The sequence below is a fragment of the Hyaena hyaena genome, unplaced genomic scaffold (genome assembly GCF_003009895.1).
Source record: "Hyaena hyaena isolate Hyena2069 unplaced genomic scaffold, ASM300989v1 scaffold_1197, whole genome shotgun sequence".
NCBI lineage: Eukaryota > Metazoa > Chordata > Mammalia > Carnivora > Hyaenidae > Hyaena > Hyaena hyaena.
Window position 1 is genome coordinate 64,880 of NW_024081835.1, and position 22,803 is coordinate 87,682.

Genomic DNA, 22,803 nt, shown 5'->3' on the forward strand with positions numbered 1-22,803 from the left:
AAAGCATTTTTGCTACATACTAAAAGGCAGTGCTATCTCATTGTACAAATGTTGAGAACATCTTTTTTAAATGAAATACTACTTTTTGCTTGAAAGATATTATGGTTTTTCAGGATTGAGTCTTCGGAAGACATTTTCTTGAGAAAGAATGAAGTGATCCTGTCACTTCAAGGAAAACAATTGACAGTATTTGTGGCCAATGATAAAATTTGAGCTTTCAAGTAACAAATCAGAATTTTGAAAACCTGTAACTGCCACCACAAACTTGACAGCTTTTCAATATAGGCCCCAGTGTAAAATGAAACTGTGGGGCTCATTGTTCAAAACGTAAAAACAAAACAAAACAAAACAAAACAAACAAACAAACAAACATAAAATGCTATTAAGGGTACTAAAATAGAAAGCTTTTTCCCTTCTTCCATAGTTTCTCTTTTTTTTTTGGCCTGTCATATTTTGTATTCGCTACTTAATGTTCTAAGTAAAGGATGTGAAATTTTAAGTTATTAACATGAATTTTACCATTTATATTGTGCAAAGGGGCAGTTTTATATACAAATATGAGAACATTTGATTCATATGCAAAATCATAAAAATCACACAGTTTGTATTTCATAGTTGATATGGGCATATTTTTTGTCCTTACCAGCAGAGTAGAGAAACGGTCTACAACTCTAAGGCATTTGTATGTTCTGTGAACACCATCTTCAGCTTATTTATGACCAAAAAAGGACTGAAAAGAAAAAGGACTGTGGGCTGCTTGATCTTTTGTTTTCTTACTGTCATCATTTTCAGGGAAAATGGTTGGCTATTACAAGAAAGTAACACCAATGACAAAGAATATGATAGAGTTGCTGGGTGCTTCATCTTTCTTAGCAAGCACTGCCTTCTTTCTGCATTCAAAGCCAATTCTGATTTGACTGTAGAGTGTGGTTTCTCAGGGCTGTTAGCACCCCAACTTCATCATAGGCTTAACAAGCTTACTCTGCACTTTGAATCTTGCTGAATCCCCATGAACCTTGTGAATTTTGAGCATGGTATACAATGTATGTATATGAGACACCAAGAAATGACTGACATATATATTACACATACCTCTTTTGCTTTTATTATCCAATTGGGCTTCATTTCCAAAACACATATTCAAAGATAAAATTATTAAAAATTTCAAGATGGCAATAGCCGGGCACTATTAAACCAAACCCAGGAACTTTCTGAGTGTGGGGTCCTCTACCACTGTGCAGCCCCCACTCCCATAGGGCTGATTGTGCTTAAAGACTTTTATGAGGTTAGTGATTATACTAATGTGAATTATTTATATTGTATAAAGTGTCAACATTTGGGAGTTTGCATAAAGTTGTGAACTGATATTTTCCAAATGACCAGTACCTACTTATGAATGGGTAAAATATCCACTCCAAGTCTAGAATAGGCCAGTATACTTTAATGTCAATGGAAAACAAAGAGTTCATTGCTATGGTTTCAGATTCCACATAGCAACTAATTTTCAATAAACTATCACTCACTGATTTGGGTGCAGGACCAAAGAAAAAATTCACAGTTACCTGAAAAGACTGTTCTAATATTTTTCCTTTTTTTTTAACTACATACCTGTGTGAAGCTAGATTTTCTTCATATACTTTAACAAAAGCTTCATATCACAGTACATTGATTGCAGGAGCAGATATGAGAATCTAAGTATTTTCTATTATGCCAGACTTCATTAAAAAAACTTGGAAATTACAGAATAATTTCACTGTGTTGATTTTTTTTTGCAAAATATTTATATTTTTAAATTATCCTATGTTTGCTAACATGAACTGAGCTTGGATTGTTGTTTTTAAATCAGATTGAAAGTAAAAAGTTAATCATTTCTGTTGTGATTGGGAATAGAAAATATACAGTATAAATAACTCCTATAAGAAATTACTCTCTGGGACTCTCAATTTTTAAGAGTGTCAAGAGGTTCTGAAACCAAAAAGTTTGAGAGCCTCTTACTTAATAGATCAAAGAGCGTGACATGGAATTCTCAAAGCAGAATTGAAACTCATTTTACAAAAAATCAAACAGTTGGCATTTTTTAGAAACTTTTTTTTTTAAGTTTATTTATTTTAAGAGAGACGGAGACAGTGTGAGAGGGGAAGGGAAGAGAGAGGGAGACTGAGAATACCAAGCAGGCTCTGTGCTGTCAAGAAGCTGTGAGATCATGACCTGAACCGAAACAAAGAGTCAGACAATTAACTGACTGAGCCACCCAGGTGCCCCAGAGAGTTGATACTTTAAAAAAGCAGTAAATATATTACCTCTTAAAATAAAAATCTTAATAATAGGGTGTTATAATACAGTTTTAAAACTTGGGATTCAGATAGAAAAACACTATCACCAAACATAAATATAAAACTAAAGCTTTTATTGACTGTGACAAAATATTTTGTTACAATCCTCAAGATACATGCTAGTTTTTGTTCATCTCTTCTTCTAAATTTGCATGTTTTTATTTCCCGATTATACAATAATACATGTTTACTAAAAGAATTTCAAATGTAAATCCTCTAAATGCTCACACTTTTTAAAAAAAATTTACATCCAAGTTATTTAACATATAATGCTATGATGATTTCAGGAGTAGATTTCAGTGATTCATGTATACTCCTATGTATAACCCCCAGTGTTCATCTCAACAAGTGTCCTCCCTAATGTCCCTTACCCATTTGGTCCATCCCCCCCCATCATCCTTCCAGCAACCCTCAGTTTGTTCTCTGTATTTAAGAATCTCTTAGTGTTTTGTCCCCATCCTTGTTTTTATATTATTTTTGCTTCTTTTCCCTTATTTTCATCTGTTTTGTATCTTAAATTCCTCAAATGAGTGAAGTCCTATGATATTTATCTTTCTATGACTGGCTAATTTTGCCCAGTGTAATACCCTCTAGTTCTATCCATGTAGTTGTAAATGGCAAGATTTCATTCTTTTTGATTGCTGAGCAATACTCCATTGTGTGTGTGTGTGTGTGTGTGTGTTTGTGTGTGTGTGTCTTCTTTTTTCATTCATCCATTGATGGACATTTGGGCTCTTTCCAGACTTTGGCTATTGTGAATAGCTCTGCTATAAACATTGGGGTATATGTGCTCCTTTGAAACAACACACCTGTATCCCTTGGATAAATACCTAATAGTGCAATTGCTACTAGGGTAATAGGGTAGTTCTACTTTTAATTTTTGAGGAACCTCCATATTGTTTTCCAGAGTGACTGTACCAGTTTGCATTCCCACCAGCAATGCAAAAGGTATCTTTCTCCACATCCTCCCCAATACCTGTTATTGCCTGAGTTGTTTATTTTAGCCATTCTGACTGGCATGTAGTGGTATCTCATTATGGTTTTGATTTGTATTTCCCAGGTGATGAGTGATGTAGAGCATTTTTTCATTGCCTGTCAGCCATCTGGATGTCTTATTGGAGAAGTGTCTATTCATGTATTTTGTCCATTTCTTCACTGGATTATTTGCCTTTTGGGTGTGGATTAAGTTCTTTATAGATTTTGGATATTAATCCTTTATCTGATATGTCATTTGCAAATATCTTCTCCCATTCCATCGGTTGCCTTTTAGTTTTGCTGATTGATTCCTTCACTGTGCAGAAGGTTTTTATTTTGATAAGGTCTCAATAGTTCATTTTTGTTTTTGTTTCCCTTGCCTGCAGAGATGTGTTGAAAGAGAAGTTGCTGCAGCCAAGGTCATAGTCATATTTTGCCTGTTTCTCCTCTAGAGTTTTGAAGGCTTCCTGTCTTACATTTAGGTCTTTCATCCATTTTGAGTTTATTTTTTGTGTATGGTGTAAGAAAGTGGTCCAGGTTCGTTTTTTTGCATGTCACTCTCCCATTTCCCTAGCACCATTTGCTGAAGAGACTATATTTATTCCATCGGATATTCTTTCCTGTTTTGTCAAAGATTAGTTGGCCATACGTTTGTGAGTTCATTTCTGGGTGCTCTGTTCTGTTCCATTGAACTCAGTGTTTGTTTTTGGGGCAGTACCATACTGTTTTGATGATTATAGCTTTGTGATACATCTTGAATCCGGGATTGTGATGCCTCCAGCTTTGTTTTTCTTTTTTAGTATTGCTTTGGTTATTTGGGGTCTTTTCTCATTCCATACAAATTTTAGGATAGTTTTGAACTTTAAAGGAATTATCACTTCATTGAATTTCCTTCAGTGTGTCTTTTATCCCCTAATACAAATAAGATTATAATATTATAATTGTTATAATGTATGTCAAAATCTGGTAGTGATATACTTTATCAACATAATAATCTTAAATTACACTTTATGAAAACTTTTTTCTATGTTATTATATGAGTTCTACCTTTAAGTATCATATTTTTAAGAGATATATATGAAGTTTGATTGTTTCTAGTGTATTAAAAAAATTGACCTGAAATGAGTGATTTGTGATAGACTCTTATTATTCATCTGATAGGATTTATGGTTATTAAGCACATTCATAAATGGACTTTTCCAATGTGCAATTGGTCATGACCAATAAATAATAATATTTTAATAAATTTTCCATCATGATTTGTGAAAAATTCAACTTCAATTATGGTTAAAAACAAGCATAATGGAGTATCTTGTCTAACAAACATTAGAATCATATAGAGGAACTACCATGCACATAAATAACTATACTACTAGTAGTGTGTGACAAGGAAAGTGCCTTGTGCCTTGTGCCCCACATGAGTTAATATTTGATGAATAAAATTAATGCCTAAACAAAAGCGTTTGGTATTTTCCAGATTAAAAAGTTTTTTTTAGCACTTATGTCATAGTTTACCCATGATAATATTAATAATTAAATGAAATACTCTGAATACAGTTCAGCTCTTGCTTATCTTTTTTTTTAAGTTTGTTTATTTATTTATTTATTTATTTATTTTGAGAGAGTGAGCAGAGGAGGGACAGAAAGAGAGAGGGAGAGAGAAAATCTCAAGCAGGCTCTGCACTGTCAGCACAGAACCTGATGTGGGGCTGGAACTCACAAGCCAGAGATCATGACTGAGCTGAAATTAAGTCGAATGCTTAAACCAGCTGAGCCACCCAGGTGGTTTGTTCAGCTCTTGCTTAAATCAGAGTTATGGCAGGCCCATTTCCCTATTTAATTGTAAAAAAAAAAAAAAAAAAGAATTGGGTACCATTCTTCCTAGCTCTGCTGTTGTTTAGTCTATTGTAATTAAGGCTAGAGTAGATGAAGACTACTTAGCAAAATAAACTTATCATAAATCAAATAATTCAAATTAAAATATGCTATTCTTCTATTAGGTTATTTTTTTTTAAATATTTTTATTTATTTCTAGGAGAGAGAGAGAGAGAGACAGCATGAGCAGGGGAGGGTCAGAGAGAGAGGGAGACACAGACTCAGAAACAGGCTCCAGGCTCTGAGCTGGCAGTCAGCACAGATCCCGACGCGGGGCTCGAACCCACAAACCGCGAGATCATGACCTAAGCAAAAGTCGGACGCTTAACCGACTAAGCCACCCAGGCGCCCCTATTAGGTTATTTTTTAAAAGTATTCTTCCATTGTTATTGTTGTAAATATTAGAGCAATATCAGTCAATCACATAATGCAAATTTATATAATCCTTTTTGAAAGCAATATGTCAACACATATAAAGAGACAAAAAATGCATTCTTAACTCAGGAGTCTAATTAGTGGAAATGTATTATAAAAAATGTTTAAACAAAACTAGAGAAGCTATTAAAATTATTTATCACTGTGTTAAGTTTCTAATATTAATAGAATAAGGAATAAATCATTGTCTAACAAAGTGATTAAATATTATGCAGCCATAAAATTAGTAAAAAGCATTTGCAAAAACATGGTAACATGATCAATAAGTCAAAATGATAATAAAAATTAGCAGATACTGGGATTAGACCTGCATAAAATTATGAATGCTTTTAGATAAATATTATCGGGGAATACACACACACATACAAATAGAAAAGTTATCCCAAAGTAATAGCATTATATTTGATTTATATCTATTTTGCTGAACATTTTTTAATATCACTTTTTCTTGGTGAAAAACAAATGCATAAACAAAGAGCCCAAGAGGATTTCTGAGGCGTTTACAGTATAATTCATTGCACTTGGAGTTGAGACACAGGCTGGAATCCTAGCTCTCTTTTATATATATATATACGTATATATGCTTGTATATCTCATATATCTATATATAATATAGATATATACACACACATATATATATGCTTGTGTGTATATATATGCTTGTAGATAAGTAACCTAATTTTATGAATCTTAATTTCACAACCAGTTAAATATAAATTCCACTAGCCCTTTAGAGTTATGAAATTAATTAATATTATATATGTGAAAGAGCCCCTTAAAATCCCTGAAACATGGTTGACATTCAGTATATTTTAGTAGAATCTGAAATATGAGAGATTTTTTTTCTTTCTAGTATTTTAAGAATGTGAAACTTTGTTGGAAGGCTTAACATACTGGCCTACAGAAGGTTATATACCTTGGGAATGTTACTCGATAGCTGTACTTATTACTTTCAACACATGTTGATTGTGTGTGCTTGAGTGATTCTAAGTAGGAAATCCATTTTTACCTCCAAAGGCCATTTATTGCCCCACTCACAATTATAAAAAGGGAGTCAAATTCAGGTGTGTACATAGTATAGGCACAATGCCTATCTATCAAAAAAGCAAGGAATCTGCAATGATCTTCTGTAAGAAGACTTTCTAATTTAAATTCTTTCAATGTTCTACATTGTACAAATAGTTGCAAAGAATGGTAAATTCTTTAGTGGTATTTGACTGCAGGAGTCTATGGAAATATTTACAGAGTACCTAGTGGTGTAGTGGAAATAGCAGAAGAGTGAAATCTGGGAGAACTGTGTTCTTGTAAATTCAGCTTTATCTCACCCCTCTTCATCTATCAAGTCAGGTGTTGCATTAGAAATTATTTAAGGTCCTTTTTTCAGTTTCCAAATTCTGTGATCTTATGATTCTGTCTATCTATCTACCTACCTATCTGCTGACCAATCATCTACCTGTGTATCTACCTTTGTACCTATGGATCTGCCTATCTATCTAATGGCCATTGTACCTATTTTGACATAGAGTGTGTCAAAGGAGGAGGCTGATAAATCCAAGGGAAATTGGAATCAATCATACAGCCTGTTTTGAAAATAAAAATAGGTTAGATCCCTCTCCTGTTAATTATATATGATTATTACATGATTTATCAGCCAACTATGTGTTCACAAATATCTGAAGTAAACTCTGTTTAAAAGGCTGCATAATTCCCTAAATATGGCTGTCTTGTAGGCTAAATTCCCTCATATATTGAATGATGGAGAAATATCTACCTCATTATTATAGGAAAGTCTGTAATATTACAGCATAGTCTATAAATCAACTTTTTTGGGTAGAAGGTGGGGCTAATACTGAGCATTTATTATCTTAGGTAAATACTATCAAATATGCAAGGATCCCGATACCCAGAAAGCACATAAAACTTACTTTAAAGCCACATAGTTAAATAGACAAATTGGTGTGAAACCCGAGGTCCACCTATGCCAAAGCCTGAGCCCTCAGTAGTACTCTATACTGCGTTATAAGAGCAACTTGGCTAATGGATGTTTCCCCAAATGCCTCTCTTGTTTATCATGACACATCTATAGATATTCATAGGCAGTTATTTTCCAAATGGAAATGAAAATGTCTGTTCTAGGTTTCAGGATCCTTGGTTTGCCAAGTGAAGAGAATGAGAGCATAGAGGGAAGGAAGCTTTATGTCACTTTTTCAAAAGGCAGCAGAATTGGGAGCAGCTATACTAAAATGAAAAATCGGAGCAAAGCAGAATAAGCGGAGAAAAGAGAACAGAGATGTGATTGAGAAAGTATGCTTATTGAATTATTACACAGGATGAGGCAGGAAGGAAAAAAAGATGTTTCTACTAATGATGACTGATGGTTGGAAAAGATATTTTTGAAACAAGATAGCCCATTCTCCACAAGTCAAGTGACAGGACCAAATCCAAATTTTAACAGAAAAATGTGGCTATGATAGAGTGCGCTTGTATGAACATCACAGGCATAGCTCTGTCAATTGATGTTTCCCGCGACTAAAGCAAGATATTACTGAAGTTGCACGTTCATCACTTTCTAAACTAGATGTCAGAGATCTTAAAACACTCCAGAAGGAAAAGTCCCATTTTTTATGTGGTGAAAGAGATAAAGCACACAGCAGGAAATGTAATTCTCTTGAGAATTCTTCCCAAAGGATTTGATAGAGCATAGCATTTCTTATGTGTTTTTAAATAAATATCCTACACAGAAATTTTAGCTTTTGGATCCAATTAAAACCATAATTCTCCGTGTGCTAAATACATGTGAGGACAAACCAGATTTGAATATATAGCATTACCATGAACCTGAAGCTCAATTGCAGAACGGATGCCAATCAGCAGTCTGTAAGTAAGCCAAAGACCCTTGTGTGATACAGCTCACTGAGGAGGGCTGTGAAGATGAGGCCAGGGACATGAAGTAGGTTTATATGCGGAGCAGCATTTTGGGGGTCATAGACTATACACTTAACACCATTAATCTCCTCTGGTTCTCAGCATCAGATCTTCTGCTCCAGATCACAGGGACAGGTAGCCAGGTTTCTCATCATCTCCTCTGGAGAAATGAGTATCTTCCTTTTCTCTACTTACAGACATTGAGTCTTAACCATAATTTTGTTTTAAGTTGGTTTAGTCAGACTCTCTTTTTCAGGTACACTACCTATCCCTTGGGATTTTGCTTTATTTTCTTGAGGTTGGTTAAAAAGAAGAGAGGCATACCCATTATTTGCTTCTGTATAGCAGATAACATTAAAACTTAATGGCTTAAAGCAATAGGCATTTATTATCTCATAGGTTGTGTGGGTCAGTAATCCCAGAGTGGCTTAGATAGGTGGTCTGGCTCAGAGTCTTGGACAAGGTTGTAGTCAAGGTGCTGGCCAGATCTGCAGTCATCTCAAGGTTCAACTGTAGGAGGATCTACTACTCAGCTCACTCATGTGGCTACTGGCAGATCTCTGATCTATTTCTAAGCTCATTCACTGACATGGTGATAGGCTTCCCCAAGAGCAAGCAATATAAAAGAGCAAATTAAAAATAGCTCTTAAGGGTGAAAGGTTGAGTGAAACATTTTACCTTCTAACCAAAGTGATCTATTTTACTTGTAGGAAATAATCCCAAATCTCATGTCTATCACACGTAGTCATAGGTCGGGAGTGTCAGAATATGAAGAACATTATTTTCAATAGCTCATCAAAAATTAAAACTGATTTATATATTTTAGTTGAGTCTGAAAAATGAGAACATATACTCTGAATTTAACCTAACCTGAGCTTAAAGGGTAAACTAAACAAAATTTTAATTGTAGAATATTTGGACATTAACATATAAAAATAAGATATATAATGTGATTAATTATATTAGGAAGTAATAACATAGGTATAATGTGACCATGACAAATCTGTGGTCTTAAACTTTTTTATAAAATGAAAAGTAGCAAAAAAAGAAATGTGAGCCATGCATTTAAGACAGAAAGAAAAAGTAAGCCAAAGTTATGGAAAAACAGAAGGGTGATAATAATAATGACAAAAGTAGAAATTAATGAAATAGAACAAAGCAATGGAGATTTGCTGGCCTTTTGTAATAATTACAAAAGTTATTTTTCTAATAGAAAAATCTACAAAGCAAACTGCTAGCATATCTAACAAACAATTTATGTATGAGGATAGTTGTTGTAAAAGTAGGCTCTGTAGGTAAAATCATGGTATGTCTGTATCGAAAAGTATTTTCTAGTGATGAGATACAATGCTTTGGAACAATATCCTTTGTTATGAAAATAATAAATAGTATATCTCAAATTAATTCAAATTATGCTGGAGTTCATAGATTTGATTAGTTTAACTGTCATAGGTAAGGTAAATTTTGATTGTTTCTCTGACTTGCTGGAATTAACCATTGAATGATAATACTAGAACGAAATATTAAATTGTCCTCTTCTAGTCTAAATGAAAAAATAATTATGTACCTTTAGACTTCTTTCTCCATGGCAGGTAAAGTAAGTTATTCAAAACCTCCCTTGGAGGACAAATATAAAGGTGGACAAAATGTAAATACTTGCTTGAAAGCAATGGGGAGATAGCATGATAGTGAAAAATTATCAGGCTAGGATATGTGGGCAGACAGAAGATTGAGGCCTGAGAAATAAGACTGGCATTTGAGCTATATTTCACCTGGGAGTGAGTGCAAAATCTTCAAGGACAGATGAAAGGATGAGCGGATGGGCGCTCTATTTGGCATCCTCATAGGGCTAGGTTTCCCTGCATTCAGCTGATACCATGAGTTGTGCTGAGGACTAAGAGTGAGCCAGAAGACAGTGGGCTCTTTCAGGCATTGCAGTTCAGCTTAATGTACATCTTGGCTCTGAGTAATCTCACATTGCCAGTATACTCCCAGGTGCCTTGAAGACAAAAAACTAAATGTCGTGGGAAAAAAATCGAATGATCCTAGTACTCAAAGTGTTTCTTCAAACCATCTTGAAAATACAATATTCAATGCTGACAAAAACTGAGGACCGATGGATGTGGGTGGGAGGGGGGGATGGGAATGGAGGAGGACACTTGTGGGGATGAGCACTGAGTGTTATGTGGAAACTAATTTGACAATAAACTATTTGTAAAAAAAAAAAAAAAAAAAGAAAATACAATATTCAAAACAAAATCAAAATACTAATCCAGTGAATGACAGCCAATATCAATAATGATGATAATAGAAATAAATCTACTGGAGATCCAGATAGTAAAGTTTCTAAATGCTAATTTTTAAATAAGTATGCCTATTATGTGTAAGGAGTTCAATGTAGGAATAAAAGTATTTGAACTTGGAATTGGGGGAGAAGCACATAGAAATTCTATCACTGAGAAACATAATAACCCAAATTAGGAACTCAACAGATGGAATTAATAGAAAAAAATTGGTGAACTGGGTTCCAAATCAGAAATGAATTTCCCAGAATAAAGCAAAATTAGACTAAAAAAAAAAAAAAACAGGAAATACCAAAGAGAGAAAATATATATAATACATAGGTATACTTATGTGAAATTTAGTCCCAGAATAAAAAGGGAAAGAATGAGACCCAATCAATATTTAAGAAGATAATTATTGAGAATTTTCTAGAATTGTAGAAAGATCAAGGTATAGAGATTTCCTAATCCTAAAAATCTCAAGTAGGAAACTTTAAAAGAAAACAACATGGAAGCTCATAACAGAATTTGAAAATCAAATTCTAAGAGATAATATAAATCAGAAGAATAAATATATATTATTTTCAGGAAGCAATAATCAGAATGATAGCTGAATTTTCAACAGAAATAATAAGGACTGGAGGCAAAGGAATGGTATCACCAAAGTGTTGAAATCATTGCTAACCTAGAGTTATAATTTATTGATAATATTCTTCAAGAGTGTGAGTAAAATGAAGACATTTTCTGAAAAACAAAATATGAGAAAAATTGTCAGTATGAACAATACCGAAGAAATTACTAAAGAATGTTCTTTAGAAAACTAAGGGATTTTCTTGGGGCGCCTGGGTGGCCCACTTGGTTAGATGTCCGACTTAGGCTCAGGTCATGATCTCACAGTCCATGGGTTCAGCCTGCGTTGGGCTCTGTGCTGACAGCTCACAGCCTGGAGCCTGTTTCATATTCTGTGTCTCCCTCTCACTCTGCCTTTCTCCAGCTCGTGCTCTGTCTCTCTCTGTCTCAAAAATAAATAAACATTAAAAAAAAAAAAAGAAAACTAAAGGATTTTCTTTAGATAGAAGGAAAATAATCCCAGGGAGACATTCAGAAATGTAGGAAGGAATGTAATGCATAAAAAAGAATAAATAAGAAGGTAAGTGTAAACTAATATTAAATGTATAAGACAATAAGAATGCATTGTGAAGTTTAAAACATATAGATAATTAGAATGAATGATTTAGTGATATCTGGAAGTAGATAAGAAAGTTAGTTAAATGGTTCTACAGCCCTTTGTCCAGGAAGAGGGAAAACAGCAATTAATGAGACTTTGGATTTCTGGTTTGGAAGAGTAATTGTCTAACAAGTTGAATTCTCTTACAAATACAGCTATAAAATGGGAATACAGTAAAACTAATTAACTGAGGGCTCTGGAGACTTGAACAATGACAGGTAGACTTTAGATTGGAGTAGAAACTTGTAGCAGGTGATTGGCATAGAGTGAGCCACCTGGATTTTGTTGATTTGCCCTGAGGGTGGTCACAGTTAGTGTCTTGGCAGTACAAAAACAGCAAAGGTGTGGTAAAGCCCACCATTCTTCTGGCCAGAGGTACTTGAAAATGAAAACAAGACAATCTGGGAGACTAGGAAATGAAGAGAGGTGCCAGAAAGGAAAGATACAGAGAAAGGAAACACTAAATCTTGTATTTAAACTAGCCTGTCTCTGGTTGATTTCTGAGCCAGTTATGCATAGGGCAAACTGCAAGTAGCTTGCATCTTAAGCTGGGGAATTGATCTGAGATCTAAGCCACCACCTACCAGATACATCAGAACTTACAATATGATTCTAACCAAGTTAACTAAATGCCTTCTTAACAAAAAACAATGCTCTTTAGCACAATATAATAGAATCTAGAGTGTACACTATAATATTCACAATTTCCAGAATACCATCTAAAATGACTTCACATATACATATGGAGCAGAATGTGACCACATGTCAAAGAAACAACAACAACAAAAAAACCAAACAAACAAAAAAAAACAACTGATGACAAATTAGAGATGACTCAGATGTTAAAATTGCATAAAAGATGGTAGAGAATAGATCGATAAATGGATATATATTTTTGCAAACTTTCTACAATATTAACTCTAAGTAAACTGAAAAAATTGAGTGCAGCTTATAAGCCCCAAAGTGACCATTAAAATTAATGCAAGAGGGTATATGTGAAAAGCTTAATTCCAAAACACAAATAAACCAAAGGGAGGCAAGAATGAGGAATTAAAGAAAGAAAAAGGACACACGGCAAACAATAAAATGGTAGGCTTAAGTCTAATCTAACCAATTCCAATACAGATAGAATAAATGCTCCAATTAAAAGGCAGATTATTAGAAAGAAAAAAAATCAACATCTTGTTATTTCTATCAGAGAATCACTTTAATATAAAGAAAGAGGTTAACACTGCATGAATGAAGAAAGAGACATTGTGTAAGAAAAACATAGAAGACTGGTGTAGCTATGTTAATATCAGATGAAATAAAATTGAATACAGAATATTACTAAATATATAAGTGTCACTGATATAAAGAATGTTATTTCATAATGAGAATGAGCCAATTTATTAACAATTCATAAGAATCACAAATGTTTATGAACCTGAAAACAGAGCCTTAAAACAAAAAAAATTACAGAGAAACAGACAATTTGACAGATATTTTAATAGCTCTGTCTCAGAAACTGGTGGAAAAACTAGACAAAAATATTAGTAAAACTGTATAAGATTTGAACAACACTATCAACTGTCTTGACTTAATTGATATTTATAGACCATAGTACTCAAGAATTCTAGAATAGATTTTGTTTTTTCAAGTGCCCTTGGTACATTCAACCAAGATAAACCATATGTTGGGACATAAAATAAGTCTCAATAAATTGAAATGGATTGAGATCATAAAGCATATATTCTTAACAACAAGGAAATTACATTAGAAATCAATCAAATATTTGGAAATAAAACAACAGAATAATCTATTGGTCAAGGAATAAATTACAAGAGAATATAGAAAATATTTCAAACAGAAATGATAATAAATCTTCCACCTATTGCAAAGTTGATATGGGAATATTTTGAGTGGCTTTATGACATCAAATTTGAGACCTTAGGGAGCACCTGGGTGGCTCAGTTGGTTAAGCGTCTGACTTTGGCTCAGGTCATGATCTCAAGGTTCATGGGTTTGAGCCCCGTGTTGGGCTCTGTGCTGACTGCCAGCTCAGAGCCTGGAGACTGTTTCAGATTCTGTATCTCTGTCTCTCTCTGACCGTCCCCTGCTCGCTCTCTCTCTCTCTCTCTCTCTCTCTCTCTTTCTCTCTGAAATAAATAAAACATTAAACAAATTAAAAAATTTTTTTGAGACCTTAGATGAAATGGGAAATTCCCTGAAAGACAAATTGCCTAAGCTCACTCAGGAAGAAATAAACTGAATAGTAGATAATATAGTTGTGTATCTATTAAATAAATTGAATTAATAACTATAAACTTTCTGACAAACTCTAGCCTAGGTGACTGCATTAGTGAATTCAAATAAACATTTAATGAATAATTCCAGTTCTGTACAAACAAACTCTTTCAAAATATAGAACACTTTCCCATTCAGTATATGAGGCCAGTAGGATGATATTAACCCAAACCAGGGAAACACAATGGAAGAAATGAAAACTACAGAACAGTGTCTCTCCTGAACTTAGCGACAAAAATTCTTAACAACATATTAGTGAGCAGCAGGAGGTACTAATTTTAATATATCAGGTGGCATTTATGACATGAGTGCAAAAAGGGTTTGTCGCGATGAAAATCAACCAGTGTAATTCACGATATTAACAGAATAAAGGAGAAAATCCATAGAAGTGTTCCAGTTGACGTAGGAAAAAGCATTTACTAAAATTCAAAATTTGTCTCTGGTTAAAAACAGTTAGAAATTAAGAAGGGAAGTAAAATTCCTTATTCTGATAAAGGATATCAGCAAAACCCCAGAACTAATATTCAACTTACCTAGAAATGACAAAAATGTTTTCTTCCTAAGTTTGAAAACAAGGCAAGGATGTCTGTTTTCACTCCTCTCATGTAGATGGAGCTAGAGATGCTTGATGTTTGAATTAAGCAACCAGAACAGTTAAGGTCATAAAGATGAGGAGGGAACAAGTAAAACTGTCTGGTTGGAGATGACAGGACATTTAGGTAGAAAGTTCTCAGGAATCTGTGAAAAAACTACTAGACCTAATAAGTGAACTTAGAAGGTCATAGAATAGAAGGGAAATATGCAAAAATAAATTATTATAACACATTTAACAGTAACCAATTAAAAAATAAAAATTGTATTTAAAAGTATACTTAAAATACTATCAAAACAGCCATAAAATTCTTATGAGTAATTTTAACAAAAAAACATGCATGATCTTTTCACTGATAGTTAAAGGATATTCCTGAGAGAAATTATAGAAGGCCAAATATATATATCTGTATATGTAAATGCATATATAATTATATATATAAGAATATATAAAATATGTATAACTTAAAAATATAAGAAGTATATAACATGTATAGCATATATATAACTTGTATATATAAATATATATAACATATAAAGATCTAACATGTATATAAAAATATATACATATATATAACTTAAAAGAGATTAGGGAGACATGGCAACTAAATCCACTGGATACCAGACAAAAACACTGGAACTATTCCATGTATTAATACACTTTCCATAAAATATTTTAATGGAATAATTGTTAAAATTTGAACAAAGTATGAAATTGAGATAATTGTACTGTATTAATGTCAATTTTTAATTTGATAATTATCCTGTGGCCACATAATAGAATGCATTGCTATTTTTAGAAATAAATGCTGAAATATTTAGGTATAAATATACATTATGTCTCAAATAGTTGACAAATTAGTGCATATTTGTGGAGATTATACATATACCCCTGAAGAGAGCATAAGTGAGAAAATATGGTAAATTAACACTTGGAGAATATGGGTGAACTTATGGGAATTCTTTGTACTAATTTTGCAACATTTTTTGTAACTATAAAAATACTTCAAAATTAGAAGTTTAGAAACTAATATCCAAGATAAGCAGTATAACTTTAGGCAAATTTCATCTCTAATAAAATTTTCGAGGAAACCTTCTATTCTAAAGATCAATGAAGTCAGTGTGATTTTAAAGGTTTAGGTAAGGATATTAGAAAGCCATAGCAATTGAGACCATGTAATTTACAAATAGTCATAGAAGGTTTTAAAAAGCAGGAGAGAGAACCTAGAAATGCTATCTGACAAAGATACAATAGTAGTTCAGTTGTGAATGGAGTCAAATGAATAGAGCTTGTGACAACTGGCTAATGTATATGGAAAAAAATACAATTAGTTTTCTACCTTCCAACCTAAAAATATCTACCTGATTTAAACAATAAAATGTGGGGGGGAAAGAGCTCAAACTTTTTTAAGAAAAAGTTTTTAGTGCTTTAGTGTTTTATTTATTTATTTATTTATTTATTTATTTATTATACACCTTATTGTCAAGTTAGCTAACATACAGTGTATAGGGTATGCTCTTGGCTCTAGGAGTAGATTCTAATGATTTATTACTTACTAGAAGAAAATTTTTTGACTTGGGATAGAAAAAATAGTTCTTAAATATTATAGAAAAATCTATAAACCACAAGGGAAAAGACTGATAAATTCAATTATGTTTTCAACTGCATCAAAATGTACCTTACAAACATGAAAAGCAAAATCACAAGCCTACAAGAAGATATTTAAAGATTTTAGTACTTAGAATATCTAATGAATTCCTTATAGTCAATTAAAAAAAAAGAAATAACCACATTATAGAACACTGAGCAGAAGATATGGGGAGGCAGATATGAGGAGGATTAAGATTCAATAAAAGAAAACAAGCAACCTGCATCAAAACTGCTTTCTCGGTCTGGCCTCTGACCACATAAAGATCACTGTGAACGTGCAGTTTTACAGTGGTATAAGTAAAAGAGAGAATTTACCTCATCCTTCTTCATGAAACTGTAAACATGTAGGAAAAAAACCCTTTGACTTTTGACTGAACAGAAACAGAATTAAAAAATGAAAAAAGGGATATTTTGGAATGTACCTTCTCCTCCCTTCCCTGTATTTGTCTTTCCCCTTCAGAGATTCACACTATTTAATTCCCAGGAACTTTAGTCAGGAATGAGTATCATGTCATGACTTGAGATTTAAGAAGAGTCTATTCCCACTGAAGCAATAACCTCACAAATTGACATCACCTGTATTTGTATATTTTGAAATATTTCCTTCTCTTTTAAATTTTATTTGTAGGGGATAAGGCAGGCAGAAACAGCAATGTTTTCTTTATTCTTAAAAACTGAGTAATATGTAAATAAAAAGTAAAAGAAATCTTTAGACATTAATTCTAAGTATAGATCAATTTCTAATATTACCAAAGGAATAAAAGATATGATGCTATAGGATCCTAATTCCTTTGAATTGAGACAAGTGCTGTTTAGAAAAGGAAGTTAAATATATACAATATGTCACAGCAAGACCCAGAATAATCCTCTTTTTCTTTTCATATACAACATCACAGGTTAACAAAAATAAAAAATTCTGAAGTTTGGAAATGAATGGTATAGAATCCATTTTACAGACATTTTGAAATTGTACCATCTCTGTGATCAGATGGAAGCTTATGTATCTTGACACGTAGGAAACACATAATTCTATTTTAAACTTTCTCTCATTCTCAGCACTTTTAGCCTTGAATGCTATGCTCTTGGCATAAAATGTTTATGATCACAAACTCATTGCTTTAACTCATATTTCAAAGTATGCTTTGGGGGAAAATAGCCCTGCTCAAAACAGCACCCCTCTTTCCACAGTGACTGTGCCACTCGCACTCTGCCATTTCCTAAAGGTCATTGTTCAGGTTTCAAGATCATGTTGCTGATTTTTCTGTCTCTTTTTGCACTATCAGGGAAAGAGAACATTCTGCAAAAGTTTCCTGGTCTCCTCTCTTCCCAGTGGAGATTAAACAGAAGAAAACTGATTCCTTAAGCTTCAGAATTTCTAGGCTAGCTTCAGATTCTTATTTAGATATAAACACTCATAGCTTTCAGAAACCTAAAGAATCTTAGACATGAAGCACTGAGGGATTATAAAATCGAATTTTCAGAGGCCACAGTCTCTCCTCCAAAAAGAGGAAGAAGTATCATCACCACCACTGTAACCCTCCCCCGCCCCCAATCAGAATGTGCAGTGTTTTAGTTCATTCAGCTTCTGTTGGAAGCAAAACTCTTCATCATATCAAGGCGTTTAGCTGTAATTCAGTGATGATATCCCAAATGTTGAGCCCAAGTGTGGAGAAACATGAAATAAAGGGGGTCCTAAAATTTACTGGGCACTACCTATATTCTCACTTAAGCTTCACAGCTCCATGAGGCAAATAATTATTAGAATCCTTATTTTAAAGATGGGGAGACTAGGTCCAGGGCTAGAGAAGCAGCTTGACCAAATACGCAGGTGAATCTGACTGGCTTTTGTTGCACACGTGGTTATCAGGCGCAGAATCCTCAAATGTTCATGGACCAATTATGTTTGGATTTTATCTTCCTAAGAATCCATGTTGCTGATCTTTAAAGGATTACAACTGTTGTTCTTATTAAGATAATTTAAAACATAGGTGACTGATCTCTTTCTCTTCTCGGAGAACCTTGACAACAGATGCAGGATCTTACTCCACTAATTAAAGCAGGTCAGGGCTGTGTCCCTTCAGTAGATGAAGGTCGTCAGTAACATCAGCACAATACACCAGTTATTCAACTGCTTGTTTCAGCCTTTCAGGGGATTTCAGCTTAATCTATATGCGGTAGACAAAAGGATCATTCAGTTTAATTGGTTCTGTAGATTGTGCATTCTTGAAGGCAACAGCAAATACTGTTTGGGGTTTAATGTGTAGAGAAATAGAAGGACGGCTACTGCACAATGGAAATAAAATAATTTCTTGCCTGCCTTCTGCAATGTTCAGATTAATGAGAATGGACCAATTACATCGTTAGGCTCCTTACAAGAAAGCTGCTATGGATGCACTAAACCTTTTCCTGCTTAGTTACTATCATCACTGCTGGAAACAGTATGGGACATAAACTTACAGCTCTAGACCTGAGTCCTGGCTCTGCGTGTAATTACTTGTGAGACTTTGGGCAAGTTATTTAACCTTTCTCAGTTTTTGTTTCTCCATCATTGAAATGAATATTTTAATATTGAATAAGGTAATTTTGAGAATTAAATGAACAAAAGCACAGGAAAATGAATGGTAAGCCATAGAAAGTATACAAATAGTAGTCATACTCACCTATCACTAGAAATTTAATACCACATTTGTATCGCAAGACACCAGTGGTTCCCTAAGTGTGCTCCACGGAAACCTAATGCTACAGATCTTCCGTAAAAAGTGGGTTTTAGGTATTTTGGGCACATGTATTTATTCCAAAACAGTTGCTAAGTCTTGGGAGATGGTCTCTTCAGTCAGTAATGAAATTTGGCTCATAATTTTCTGTTTTATGAGGCTTGTGGTCACACAGTATGCCTTCCTTTGATCTCTTTGTACTCGGCTCTGGTTTCAAAAGTATATGTATTATCTTTCCTGGATGGATCACCTCCGTCCCTATTGATTCTTCTGCATTCTGCTCTCTGGAACCTCAGCCTCCCCCGTGACTCCTTTCTCCTCTCAGCGTACGCACACAATACAGGGGACAATACAGATAGCAAAAATTTGGTTTTTCCTAGTCTTGGAAAAAGAAGTAAAATGAGCAACTAAAGCTGTAGTCTATTGATTTGTTTTTTATCCAAACAGTCCAGCTTATTGCTGGATTCCCTATTTTTATATAGCCTTTTCGATCATTTTCTCTAAAGTTGCTCATAAGAGACTTGTCTAACTTCCTTTATTTTCCCAAGTCCCTTCAATCTAAGCTCTTTACATCATGAGTCTTGAAGTTATGTATCTTCTGGGTAATGATCTTTTGTCTCTTTTGAGAAATATATGCCTGCTTCCCAAACTAATGTAGCAACCTCTCAGAGGTGGAGAACAAAGCTTGAAGGCTAGAAAAGATATTTTTCATTTTTGTACTGAAAACTCAATACTCTGGCTTAAACTTACTACAGACAAGCCGTGTGTTTGATGTTCTAAGGGTGAACTACATAGTTTTGCTTCTATGCACAGTGCCACATCCAACATTCCACAAACAGGTTCTACTTGCGGCAGCTGATTGAAGTAGAACATGTTCCAATCTTAGAGTCACAGGATTTTCAGAGCTGCGAGTCCACTTGGCCTCTTATACTATATATCAAGAAAGGTATCACATATTTTTAACAGCTTTCTTCTGACATCCACTGAAGTTTTAGAGAAAGTGTCTGTTGTGAGCTATGATTAGGAAGCTGAGAAAGAGGAGTCAGAATATTTGAGACTTGGTTCAGCTAATATATGGATCCATACTAGGTAGGCTTTATAATGACTCCTTAATTCATTTATCTATTTATTTCAATCATTCATTTCTTAAGTATTGTTTTGAGCAAAACGCTAAGGGGAGTTGGGCATCACCTAGGTTCAGAACGGTCTACTCGCTGCACACTTGCTGCCTTTAGCCGTAATCATGCTCCTAGGGCAGAATCAGGCACAGAAGTCCTTCTCCAGGACCTCCTTTGAATTCTTAGCACAGGGTTCCTGCCCTGACTCAACTCCATCAGAGTTGGCATGTGAGAAAAAACAAACGAAAACTATTGACGATCTCTCACTTAAGTGGTAAAGGCTATAATATTTAAATTACTGAGCCATGGGGTGCCTGGGTGTCTCAGTCTGATGAGCATCTGACTCTTGATTTCAGTTCAGGTCATGGTCTCACAGTTCATAGGATAGAGCCCCACGCTGGGCTTTGTGCTGAGCATGGAGCCTGCCTGCGAGTCTCTCTCTCTCTCTCTCTCTCTCTCCTTCTCTCTCTCTCCCTCCCTCCCTCTCTGCCCCTCCCCAGCTCATGCTCTCTCTCTCAAAATAAATAAATAAACTTAAAAAAATAAATAACTGGGCCACTGTGCTAAGCATTTCACATGGTTCATCTCAATCCTTACAACACCCTGTAAGGGTGGTATGATCATCATCCCTTTCTTAGAAATGTGAAGTCTAGGGCTTAAAGTACCTTGACCATAGTCATGCCAGTATAGCTGGAAACTGAACCCAGGCAGTTTTAATGGAGAACCAGTACCCTGGAAACAGTGCTTAGAAAGTTTTTCATAATGCAAGAATATTAACAGAGAACTTAGAGTTCACTTACAAGTGGCACTAGTGAAAATAGAGTTTACAATTTTGAGTTCCATTTCTAACTCTGACATTCAAAACCTGCTTGATTCTAAAAAATTAAAATAGGGATAAAGTACCTCTATCACAGGATTTTAGGGAAGATTAAAATGAGATAAATCAGCATATATGGGGAAGTTTTTATGTGAATGACCTACAAACGGGCACTCGGTTTGGAGCAACTGGATGCTCTCTTTCTTTCCTGAAGTATATATGGGAAAGTAGTGGGTTCTCATCTTTTCTATGTCTTCTTTCAGCTCAGGAACTAAGATCTTTTTTACTTCTGAACATTGGGAAAGAGACCTTGTGCCCCATTGAGATGATGGGAGACAGTCTTCCTATAGAAATGTCAGTAAGTCTTATCATCTCCTTAGAAAAGCCACGATCACCATGGTATATGTATATTTTTTTATCTAAAAGACTTGATGCCTATCAAACATAGATTCTTCCATGTTGAGAACTAGTTGATGTTGTTGTCAGCCATTTACATTTTAGCATTAATTGAAACTTCTGTGAGATGGCTTTGTAGGGGTCAGGATCAAAACGCACTGGTTTATGAGAACTTGGATAATATCCATGTGGAAGAAAAGGAGAGAAAATGTAGGTGGTAGAGCATTGAGAATAATATGTCACCCACTTCTGGTCATGCCCAGAGTTGGTTCTGCATCCTTAATTGCCCACATTGCCTATGTAATAAGCGATTTCAAGGTACACATGTGTGGGGGGAGAAACAACAGTGTGGGTGCAAGGATATGATCTGTGTGGTATTTTGTGGCTGTAGAGAAAGAAAGAGGAGTCTGGCATCATTTTGAAAGACTGGCTTCCTATTGCCAAACTGCTGGAACTGCCTTGGTGTGTACCCTTGAGAAATGGCTTCATATTAATAGTCACCCCTATATTTCACCAAGACCAATAAATGACTCAGTGGCTTAAGTTCTTCTAGTGGCTAATTTCAAATGTAGTAAACGAAAGATTGTTAAGAAACACAACTGACCTCTAAACAAATCACCATCAGTCATAAGCCTTGCCTGAGGAAGGAATCTCAGTGAGAGGTATTCACTGGTAAAGGAAGAGTGGGTGAATGAGTCTTGACATGATGAGACAACTTGAATTCAAGTGACAGCTTTGCCATTTCAAATTGATATGAAACCTATGTTGTTTAACTCCTTACTTTTTTTATAATTTGTTTTAATGTTTTTATTTATTTCTGAGAGAGAGAGAGAGGGAGAGAGAGCTAGTGAGTGAGAAGGGGAGGGGCAGAGAAAGAGAGAGACACAGACTCTGAAGCAGGCTCCAGGCTCTTAAGCTGTCCACACACAGCCCAAGGTGGGGCCCAAACCTATGGACCAAGAGATCGTGACTTGAGCTGAAGTTGGACGCTTCAGCTCTGGAGCCACCCAGGCGCCCCTTGTTTAACTCCCATAAACCTGTATTTGTTAAACAAATATTAATATGTATCTTTCTTATTGATGAAAAGACTAAATTAGAAGAGTAAGTGAATATGTTTGGTATATTAAGATGATATGGTTTGACCCTTTAGCTAAATGGCACTTGAAGTGTTCTGATG